An 11,952-nucleotide genomic window follows, 5' to 3' on the forward strand; every position below is an offset into this window, starting at 1 on the left:
TCTTATGTAAAATTATGTTGTTTTTTTTTAAACAATCTGATCATTTTCACTGTGAAAAAAATGTATAAATAAGGCATACAAATCACAATGGATGACATTTCTCAACATAGATATGCTGGTTAGAAGAACTGGTGATGCTAAATCAAGCTCATTTGTAAACCCTGCTCATTAGCCTGTGTTAATACAGTAATCCCTCCTCCATCGCGGGGGTTGCGTTCCAGAGCCACCCGCGAAATAAGAAAATCCGCGAAGTACAAACCATATGTTTATATGGTTATTTTTATATTGTCATGCTTGGGTCACAGATTTGCGCAGAAACACAGGAGGTTGTAGAGAGACAGGAACTTTATTAAAACACTGCAAACAAACATTTGTCTCTTTTTCAAAAGTTTAAACTGTGCTCCATGACAAGACAGAGATGACAGTTCCGTCTCTCAATTAAAAGAATGCAAACATATCTTCCTCTTCAAAGGAGTGCGCATCAGGAGCAGAGCATGTCAGAGAGATAGAGAAAAGCAAACAAATCAATAGGGCTGTTTGGCTTTTAAGTATGCGAAGCACCGCGGCACAAAGCTGTTGAAGGCGGCAGCTCACACCCCCTCCGTCAGGAGCAGGAAGAGAGAGACAGAGAAAAACAAACAATCGAAAATCAATACGTGCCCTTCATGCTTTTAAGTATGCGAAGCACCATGCAGCATGTCACTTCAGGAAGCAGCTGCACAGAAGGTAGCAACGTGAAGATAATCTTTCAGCATTTTTAGACGAGCATCCGTATCATCTAGGTGTGCGAACAGCCCCCCTGCTCAATCCCCCTACGTCAGGATCAGAGAAAGTCAGCGCAAGAGAGAGAGAGAGAGAAAAGTAAGTTGGGTAGCTTCTCAGCCATCTGCCAATAACGTCGCTTGTATGAAATCAACTGGGCAAACCAACTGAGGAAGCATGTACAAGAAATTAAAAAACCCATTGTCCTCAGAAATCCGCGAACCAGCAAAAAATCCGCGATATATATTTAAATATGCTTACATATAAAATCCGCGATAGAGTGAAGCCGCGAAAGGCGAAGCGCGATACAGCGAGGGATTACTGTACTCTAGAAGATACACTGCTGCTAAGAGGATATACAGTACACAATGAAGGAGTAAAAATGCAGACGCTCTAGACACACTGCAACTCATGAGGGCAGAATTCAGCAGAGCACTTGCACTGCTATCTGAGGTGGGTCAAACTGGTGGATCGTGCTGGTCCTATACTTGTAAGCTAACTCTTGAACAGAATGGCATTTTGACATGTAAATCCACCTTTGAAACTCTGAGAAAGTCTTTTCCATTGCCACGCTTAACTTATAAAAATATACACAAATTTTTTTTCATCTTGTTATTACCTTAAAGTGACTTGGTGTGGCTTTCATAACTCACAGGTGTCCTAGAAAATTACTTTTTTAAATACAATTCTGTGAACTACGAAATAAAGATGAAAATAAAAATGTAAAGGCAGTTACAAAATCTTCAAACCATATAGTGTACATGATAAGCAGTAGTTATTATACAATTTAAGGAAAAAAGACTGATTTCTAAAAGTTGAATGTTGATTGGTTTCTAAAATTAAATATACCTTCTCTCCTTCAGTCCCAATTCCAAATATTCTTTAAAATTATAATAAACAAAGCAAACACACACTTGCACTGAACATAACTAATAATGCATCACTTTTGAAAGGTATTAACCCCAATCTTTCAGAGTAGCCATGGTCAGACTTTACCTAAGTTATACCTACATTTAAATGTCCTTAACATCCTTAGCATTACATTTTTTCTCAAAAAAGCTTTGCATTTTTTGCTTGAAAAATTATATATTTATTTATTAAATCTCATCTTTCTACTGTAAAATATACAAAACACTAAAAGTACAAAGTCAGAAGTTTAGAAAGTATAATGATGAAAAATAATAATGCTAATATTGTATATACTGTCAAAATATGTCATTTGTGTGGTATATCTTGACACATGGTGAAATACACAATCCAACGTCACAGGCGGGGCATGATGTGATTCCTTGCAGATTTTCTTTCCAGACTGATCAGCTTTTGAACAGTACACTGCACATGTGTGATTTATACAAGCGTGACTTTCAGATTCATCAGAATCTCGTTCAATTTCACGGTCTAAAGACAGATTCATTTCGTCATCACTGCTCGTATCACTGTCAAGAGCATGTAACACCTGGGCTGCTGAAAAACATTTCTTGAGAGAAGCCACTATGAGGCTAGGAGAAGATGCGTCTACACCGTTGCCCAGGTAACACTTGGACTGACACACAAGACACTCCTGTATCGTTTTCCAAGCAACACTCGGCACTAACGCTGTTGTCACTTTTACAACCCGAGTGATCCTCAGGTCTAACGCTTACACAAGACACATCTACACAGTTGCCCAATTGATGCTCAGGACAAATGCTTTTAGCATGTTTTTACAGCCCGAGTGATGCTCGGGTCCAACGCTAAGGAGGTTAAGAAATAAAAAAGAAAATTCACCATTTGTTTCTAAACTTGCCCAAACCATAATAATGCAATTTGACACTGACCTTAAAAACAAAATCTTTATGAAGATCTGGGGCCTCATGTATAAATGGTGCATACACACAAAAATGTTGTGTAAGCCAGTTTCCACGCTCAAATCGCGATGTATAAAACCTAAACTTGGCGTAAAGCCATGCACATTTTCACACTAGCTAAAACCCTGGCAATATGCAAGTTCTCCGCTCAGTTTTGTAAACTGGTGGCACCCAGCGTCAAAGCAGTGCTACTGTTCTAGTGTGGTTTCCCTTTCTTTTTTAGATCCACATCTCTGATGCGGCTTTATAATTACTCTGAAATTAACCGCATATTGTTTATTAGTTTAATGTATCACATTGTAATTAACCTGTAACAATATAATGGTCCACAGAATGGTCAAACTATTCTAAATACCATAGCTGCTTTAGTGTTGTTACTCTCACTGCACCTTCATCCCCTTCTTTTAGCTGCTCCCACTAGGGGTTGCCACAGCGGATCATCTTTTTCCATATTACTCTCACTGCACCTTCTTCTTCCTCTTCTTTCAGCTGCTCCTGCTAGGGGTTGCCACAGAGGAACATCTTTTTCCATATTACTCTCACTGCACCACTTGGAGTATTTATATCACTGTATCTGAGTGGGGAATCACAGATCTACCACAGCTGATTGGAAACAGAATTATCGGTATACAGCACATGCTGCCTCAGCCATGCCGTCTATTGAACTGCTCTCACACAGCAAACACTTCAGAGCCTTTCCTGTAGGGACATTGCGGTTCAGAAACAGTTTCATCCCAATAACTATAAAACGCACTCAGTCAGTCCATCAAGTGCTCCTTGTAGAACCGTTTGTACCTATGAGTACAATTACCTCACTGTAAACTTGTGATACAGTTATAATATTGCACAACCTGAGCCACTTTATAAAGCGTGCATTTACATATGATGACGATATCATTTTTAAGATGAAATGCAGCAAAATGTTTATTATACAGATAAAACTTTAACTTAATTTAAATAATCTATATTGTTAATAATTAAACATGTGAGGACACGGTGTCGCAGCACTAGCAAGGAGCTGGCCTCCGTTCAGGAATTGTTCCTGCTTCGTGCTGTATTCTTGCTGGGACTGGCGTGACACTGGAAGGATAGAATAATTAAACATGTACTACAAAGATATTTCAATGTTCCTTAAAAGTTTTGAAGAATCGGCGTTCTAAGCTTACAGATGGCTTAACGTCTATTACAGAGCTGATTGTGTGGCAATTGGGTATTTGGAGAAAGAAAAGTAAGGACAGGAATTGGGGGTTAGTATATTTGAAAGAGACGGTACTGCTGCAATAAATTATTTCATCGAAGGTCGTGTACGATGCAGCAAGCATCTTGTGTGATGCATGAACAATCACTGCACCACCATGTTCCCATGTTTAATAACAAGCTTTAACTCCTACCATCATGAAAATGATATCAAGTACTGTATACATCTCAGTATTTTAATTATTCAGAGAACTGTAATATCACGAATGTAATGGATTCTGTGTCCTATCGGAGGAAGAGAAAGCCTGTTTAAGAAGCACGTAGTGATTCACACACAGAGCACATAGATTAAATACAAAACAAAGCATTTAACGTGCTACTTTAGTTACGATGGGATTTGAGAGACTAGTAAATTAAACGATTTTAAGATGAAGTTTATGATGTTCTACTTTAATGACAAAATAAACTGTGATTAAAGTGGAAATTTCAAGATTAAAGTTGACATTGTGCTTTTTTCCCCCACTGTGTGCCTATTTTTATTCTCTGTACCCTAAAAAGCTTTCATATGACACTCAGACGGTGGGCTACAACTTGCCTTTTCATGGCGACTTTGATATCTGACAACTTCTTTTTTTATTTCGGACACTATGCGACGTTGTGAACTTGAGCTTTGAGTTTCTCCGACACTCTATGTCACTCGATCAACTTCCTTTTGTTGTTTATACCACTGTATAGTACTTTTTCCTTGCCTCCACTTGGTATTTGCTGAAGTTCTTCTGTTTCCCCCGTGCTTTTACTATTGCCTTTTCACAGAACGCTGAGCTTAAGGGCTATTTATACTGATTTGCATATTCAAAGAGGTGTAATTCCGGGAGGAGTTTGGGGAGTGGCAGCAGGCGCATGCACGTGCGTTACTTTTTATGCTGACTGGGATTTATGGAGTGGAAGAACGTGGAAGTTGGCGAACGCACAGATTTATGCATCTGAATTTTTTGTGTGTTAGCACATTTCTGCTTTTGTCCTTATGCCAGGTTTTAGTGTGAATTCTACACACAGTGTTATGCATGAGGCCCCTGGAGTGTATCTTTCACCATGGAAATGTTGTAAATACCTTTTGATATTATCGACAATAGTATTCTACTGGATTGGCTCATTAATTTAGTCGGATTATCAAACTGTTTTTGGTTATATTGGAATAAGCATGTTTGGGAATGTTATGTTGTCAGTGTACTATATACTGTACTTACCAAACTGTTCCCTGTACATGCCGAAGTCACTGATTCCTGTGTGCATTTAGTATGGTGTCCCTCAAACTTCGGTGCTGGAACAAATTCTTTTCTCCTCATATGTTGATAAATATGAAGTATAATTAAGACATATAACATTGAATTGTTTGTATAATGATGACATCCAATGATATTAATCAATAAAAATGATTAAAACTTTATTATGTGATTAAGCTAGCTTCTTTAATAATACAGTATGAAGCAAAATTAGATAGATAGATAGATAGATAGATAGATAGATAGATAGATAGATAGATACTTTATTAATCCCAATGGGAAATTCACAAGGAGTGATCAATAAATAAAAATAGAAAAATAAAAGTAGAAAAGTACACATACACATACAGTCATACACGGAGCTGCTGACAAGGCTGCCACTCTCGGCGGCACCGGATGTATATACTGAATTATACAAAATACAAATTATACAAAATTAGTAAAACTTGTGTCCCTAAATTCTAAATGTCCTTTATTGGACTGGAACTCTCCACAATGACTTGTCTGAAGTGCTTAATTTGAGCTTGATTGAATTCACACAAGAAATTATGTTGCTCTCTTTGACACAGATTTAACCTGTAGTCATCACATTTCAACACTACAAACAACTTTCTCTGCTTCTTAAATATCATAAAAGACTAGTTTCTTACCATACAGGACAAGGTTACTTCTACTGCAGAATGCCATGCATTGACTGCAGTAACACTTTGTTAGGATGTTCAGATTATCTGATTAGACCTTTATAGTTATTTGAAAACAATGGCAAGGTCAGACATGCAAGTAGGAATTTCACTGTACAGAGCACACAAGACAATAATTTAAAGCTAGAATGTATCACCACAGCAGTCTCATTTGGAAGGCTGTTCTTTATCTTCCTGTTAAATTTGAAGCAACTACAAAACCCTCTTTTTTTTTTATATATATATATATATATATATATATATATATATATAAACACAAACTTGCAAATGGCTTAAACCCTATTTCTCTCACTAAAATTATTCCTGCAGGATTTAGGTCTTAGCACACTTTCCAGGATAAGTGAAACTTTTGAATGTGAAGAGCCTTTACCTAATATTGCACTGACCTACCTACCAATATCATATGCCCTTTTGGTATCAGGATTTGCACGAAGAATAAATAAACATTATACTAACAGTATACTTTTGTTAGGGCTGGCAAGACAGCTGTTCATATTACATTTTAATAATTGTGTTAGTCATTTTGATTGCATATCACAGAGTATCCTATTCTTTTGGCCTAGTCGCTGAGTCACTGGATTTTATACAAGGCCAACAATTCATTCTGCAGCTCTGACCAACAGCATATTAATAAGAACAGTGAGCTGCTATAACGGTTCAGGTACTCAATCAATCAGACTTCAAATTGTCCCCATATGAAACTGTGTGGGTGTGAAAGTGGAATGTGATGGACTTCCACACAGTCCAGAGCCTGCTCTTACCTAGCACCAGATGCTATAGAAATTGGCTCTGAACACCCCAAAACCCCCACCCTGAACAAGATCAAGAGAATCTAAATCAGATGGATGGACAGTTGTTTGTTTATCAGTTCCCTGTTATTTTGATCACGTCACCCCTTTTTCAACTGAAACAGGACATTAGGGTGAAAGCATTACTACCTCTGGTTGATCTGGCATCAAAACTTTGTTGTAGATTGCCACAGATTGTATGCGTCATTGTGCTTTATGGGAGAGCTCAGGACATAGCCACATGATTGAATGGATAATGGCTAATGTAAATCTACATAGATATAATTTTGTTTTTCTCTCACCTGTTCTTAGATTAGCTAGACTTCCTTGTACATATATAAACACCTTGTATGTATACTGCATAGTGCATTTCTGTTGCAACTTATTTTGCTTTTACTATATGTGTATCATTCAGCAAAAGTATGTCAAGAAACAGTACGGGGGCTCCTTTATACTAACAGCAATATACCTGCATAATACCTTACTGTGACAGCCACGTCAGAACGTTTTACACTAGACAAAAAGCCCATTTCGACAATGTAAGATGAAACAGGCACGTGTTTGTGTCAGTAGTGTATGAAGAACAAATGATAAGTTAGAAATAACTAAGAAAGTGATGTAAGTAATGATAATTAACTAAGTTTTGGGATATGTATAACTTTATCACGACAAAAAATACTGTACACTTAAAAAAAGACATGCTATCTAGGACGTTTTTTGTTTGTATACTGGAGGCCTGTCAGTATGCAACTAAAGTTGTCAAATCTCTCTGTAGACTATATTTTTTGTGAAGACACTCTCACTGTTTGGTAGTAATTTCCCTTGATATGTCCCATCTTTAACTTACACCTTCACATCACTCGCCCGCTGAAAGTACTTAATAATAATATGTTCTTACATATTATTTTGAGTGTGAGGGTTGGCTGTGATCGGGGCTAATATCCTACGCCTGGGCGGAAAGATTTGGGATTTCAGAATAATAATCCCAAAATGCGTAGGCTAAAATCCGCCCGCCTGCCGCGATGAAGCAAATTTTCTCTTTAGAGGCATTTGTATAAGTTGGAAGTGAGACGAACTTTGAAATGTTTAAGTCATGAATGTACCTGTTGAAGACAGTTGTATAATGCGAAGGCTAAATCCGCCGCCTGCCGCGATGTTGGGGTTGGATTTCGGTCTCGTAAGGTTTTTCGGGCAGCGGCGCAGAAGGTGACTGCGCATTCAGTTTGGACTGACGTCAGTGAGTGAGTGAGTGAGTGAGTGAGGAGGCAGGCGAATTATGTATTAAGATATATATATATATATATATATATAAGTATACATATATAAAAAATCTTGGAAGGAAACGAGACACGATTGTCTCAGAGACACTTTCATGTCCCGCAAGACAAGTCTTCGCGCCAAGCGATGTAACCACACCCAGGGCCGGAAGCCCTGCGAGACAAGAGCTTATGCAAAGAAATTTGGAAAAGCCCTGTGTGGTAATGTCAGACATATTTCTTGTAGAGAGAAAGAAACTATATTCATTCACAGGCAGTTATACGTTGCATTGTCATGATGTAATTCCAAACATGGAATCAAAATTCAATGCCATATTGATGAAAAGGTAAAAGCGAAAAGAGACATACTGCAGGCGACATGACAGAAGTGCGCCGCGTGAAATGCAGATCACACAGCACAGCAGCATCAGCAAGCCAGCAGCTGATCAAGCAAAGAGGAGGTAAAAAAAATACAAAACTGCGTTTCCCATTGTATCACCGTTTAAGAGGGGGTGTCGGAGGAGTGATTGCAACTCCTTGGGGTGTGTTCAGCGGGGGGATTCACAAAGCGAGCGGCAGAGACGCAAAGTGGTTGGTGCGTATCGCAGGCTGAGCGGATGGGCGAGCAAAGCCCCCCTAGTGTGTGTGTGTATATATATTCTCATTCATCTACCTATTTATGTATTTATTTATTTCCCTAAAATGTATGCAGTTCCCTGGACCTGTTAGTGATAATGCACTATAAAGAAACAAATCTACAAGTAGTACGGAGCCAAACTCTCCATACTATATTGGGTAGAACAGCCATCAAAAATTTCTTGAACAAATGTTACATGAATTAAAATAAGTAGCCCTATCTACATTTCTAGCAGTCAACATAAAATGTTGAACGGATTGACAAATGTATCTATATCATCTTTCTTTAGCTTGTGTGCAGAAGGGGAGAAAAGGCATAAAGCGGCGGCCGGTTAGCTCAGTTGGTTAGAGCGTGGTGCTAATAACGCCAAGGTCGCGGGTTCGATCCCCGTACGGGCCACGTGGCTACTTTAGGGCGGAGTGGTGGCTCTGAGGCTAAGGATCTGCGCTGGTATCCCGAAGGTTGCCGGTTCGAATCCCCGTCACTGCCTAAAGGCCACTGCTCTGCTGGGCCCTTGAGCAAGGCCCTTAACCTGTAATTGCTCCAGGGGCGCTGTACAATGGCTGACCCTGCGCACTGACCCCAAGGGGTATGCGAAAACTACCAAATTCCTAATACAAGAAATTGTATAAGGCGAAATAAAGAACAAAAAAAAAAAAAAAATCTTCACAGGTGTAGAGAGAGAGAGAGAGAGAGGTTGTGAGCATGCAGACAAAGCTGAAATTGGCAAAGATGCCATCCATCAATTTTCAGAACCAGCTTGTTTGTTGAAAGCAGGAATATATCTGGCATTGCAAGGTGTAAGGCAAGGACCAACTCTTAATGCGGTGCCAGTCTTTTGTAGGACACACTCACTCACTCACATTAGAGCAATTTTAAGCAGACAACAAACCTAACATACCTTTATACCCAGAGAAAAAAGCTTTCACAGGCACAATTATATAAAAACATTTTGGGTCGAGACGTCATCATCTCGGGCAGACACTTTGACGTCATGAGAGACTAGCACAAAGGACAGCTGCTATACAGGCTTTTAAATGATCGATGTGCAGCGCGACATGCAGATCACACAGCATGGCACAAAAGGCAGCTGGTTTAAAGCGTGCCCCCTGGGGAGGGGGAATAACTCATTCACTACAGCTTTATTACTAGCAAATATCAATAAATAAAAAATGAATGAAATGAAAATCTCTTTAAATTGTATATCCAGTTCACCAAACCCAGGGGTTGGTGAGCGAAGCGAGCAGGGGGCAGACCCCTAGTGTATGTGTATATATTAAATATAACCAATTGCTTTCTCAGGTTTTGTAGAATGCCATGGCTAAAGAGGTCAGACAAATAAATAAATAAAGGCTGGGATGCAAGATGTTAAATCTGTGTTTTAACCCAAATTAAATTTTTCATTACTCTGAAGCTATATAAAAATTGTGTTTGAAATAGCATATTTCAAAAGGTTCATTTATACAGACATTGGGTATTTAAATTACAGAGTGTTCTGCAATTTCAGATTACTTGTATTATACTCACAAGAAGTATAAAACATTACTGAAAATGTTCTTTCAGAAACCACATGTCATAGACAGCTTTAACTGGAATATTATACTAAGTGAGAGACAGGAGAAAAAAAAAACAACAACAAAATGTTTGCTTACAAGATGCACAAGAAAGTAAACGTTTACCTAAATATTGTAGCTTCACGGGTGCATGTTATTAAGTATTAAACAATACATTTATATCGGCACTCTAGCAAATTCAGCAGTTTGAGACAATATGAATTAAGCTTTTTAGTCTGGATAAATACTAGAAACATTCTGCATAAATTATAACTTGTCTGGTGGTCGCTTCAAAATCATTTTTGTATCCGCTCAACGACATATTAAATAAAACATGGAAAACACTTAACATGGTCTCAATTGTATGCACGTATACTAGTATTCTGCTTCTCAGTCGCAATTAACACACACCACCTTAGCGGTATCATCAGCAGTCGTACGTGCTTATTTTTAACCTTGAAGTATGCCCTTTAGGCAAGTCTCTCGAGGATACCACCACCATACACCATCACTGTTTCTGAGGAAACTCTAAGCTTGACAGAGTTCAGTACTAATTCTCTCTACACTGATGGCGCGATTCCGGTAAAAGTTATCACTACCCTTAAAGAACAGCTCAATAAGCCTCAAGAAAAAGAAAGATGAGACGCGAATAGAACTATAGACTGGCAGGATCTGACTCAGAGTGCAACGGTCCCTTGTCTCACCTCACCCAAACAGGTGGGTCTCATGCAGGAGAACTGCGCGTGCGCTGCAGGTAAGAAAGTGAAACAATTCAGGCACCTTTAACACCGGAGGGGTAACTTAATGGGTACTCACAACCCATCCAAAACGATGACTTCCACGAAGCAAGCAGCCCACTTCGTGGGGACACGAGGACGGCAACAAAAGGTGCGACCTGAGCATGTGCTGCGCAAACAGTGGTCCACTCCGGTTCGGGCTGGCAAAACAAAAGTACGACTTACCGATGTTTGGCACTTAAGAGGTTTTTCTCAGCGTTCCACACGTGGAGCTGGGGAACTCCTCCAGCTGTTTCAATAGGCGCTGTGTCTTAGATTCTTAAGCCAGCAGGCCTTTGTCCAAATCCTCAGTTTCCTTCTTCCTCTGGTGGATAGAATGGCAGGAACTTTGTTCAAGTTGCCTACTCCCAGGGACTATAGTTCGTGGAGGCGTCGGCCCCCGGGTCTTAAAACCCTTTAGCTCCACTTACAGAGTTTGTAGCTCTCAACTTGGGGAGAACAATGTGGAGTCCAAATGGACCGCTCGTCCCGAAGCGAGCTGCAATAGTCTCTGAGGTACTACCAATAGGCTCCGCCCACTGGGCGCGTCTGCCGTCAGGTGAGCTCGCGGGGGCGCACATCATACGTGAGAAAAGGACGAAGAAAGTGTGGGCTAAAAACGATCCAAAGTAACTGCACACCCAAAAGTATCGATCCGTTTAATTTCACATGTTCTAAGCTTTTGAAATGCGATTCCATCCATCCATTTACCGAGCACTCTTATTAAATTTTGTTAATGTCGGAACTAACACTGGACTGGGCGCCAGGGCAGTTACGCAGAATTACACGTTTAGAAAAATCTGGAGCCGCCAATTGAACTCATCTCTATATTTTTGGAATATTAAAACATCAAAAATTGTGTAACCGCTCTTTAGGAGACCATTTATGAATTCGTACCTTGCAGGAGGTCCAGGGAACCTGGGGGTGGTTTGCTAAAGCCGTTTTTTGAGATTCGAATTGGATTGCCTCCCACGTTTCAGGTTAGGTTAATTGGTGACTGTAAACACGTCCTGTATTGAGCTACTGTTATGTGTCCGTCTTGGTCACCACCTAGCGCCTGTCATTGTAGGTATATTGAATTACCTGCGATCCTGAACTGGGTAAGAGGGATGGAACTTGTTGCCAATCTTAGCCAGGTGTCAAGAGTAACAA

The 11,952-nt window shown here is 39.6% G+C and overlaps 1 protein-coding gene and 1 non-coding gene across 3 annotated transcripts in view; one reads left to right on the forward strand and one right to left on the reverse strand.

Annotated features, from left to right (window-relative positions):
- LOC114656279 (transmembrane protein 51-like) overlaps positions 1-11,320 on the reverse strand; it is a 64,473-nt gene extending 53,153 nt beyond the window's left edge. The window contains exon 1 of one of the 2 annotated variants that reach the window (XM_028807796.2): positions 10,987-11,320. The gene's annotated coding sequence lies outside the window, so the exon portion shown is untranslated. Of the gene's footprint in view, positions 1-10,840; positions 10,943-10,986 lie in introns of those variants that run through there. The other variant, XM_028807797.2, reaches the window with a different exon arrangement.
- trnai-aau (transfer RNA isoleucine (anticodon AAU)) lies at positions 8,797-8,870 on the forward strand. The gene has a single exon. It is a non-coding gene; the product is annotated as a tRNA-Ile (tRNA).
- Positions 11,321-11,952: the final 632 nt, after the last annotated feature.

Source organism: Erpetoichthys calabaricus, chromosome 8, assembly GCF_900747795.2.
Source record: "Erpetoichthys calabaricus chromosome 8, fErpCal1.3, whole genome shotgun sequence".
NCBI classification, from domain to species: Eukaryota; Metazoa; Chordata; class Cladistia; order Polypteriformes; family Polypteridae; genus Erpetoichthys; species Erpetoichthys calabaricus.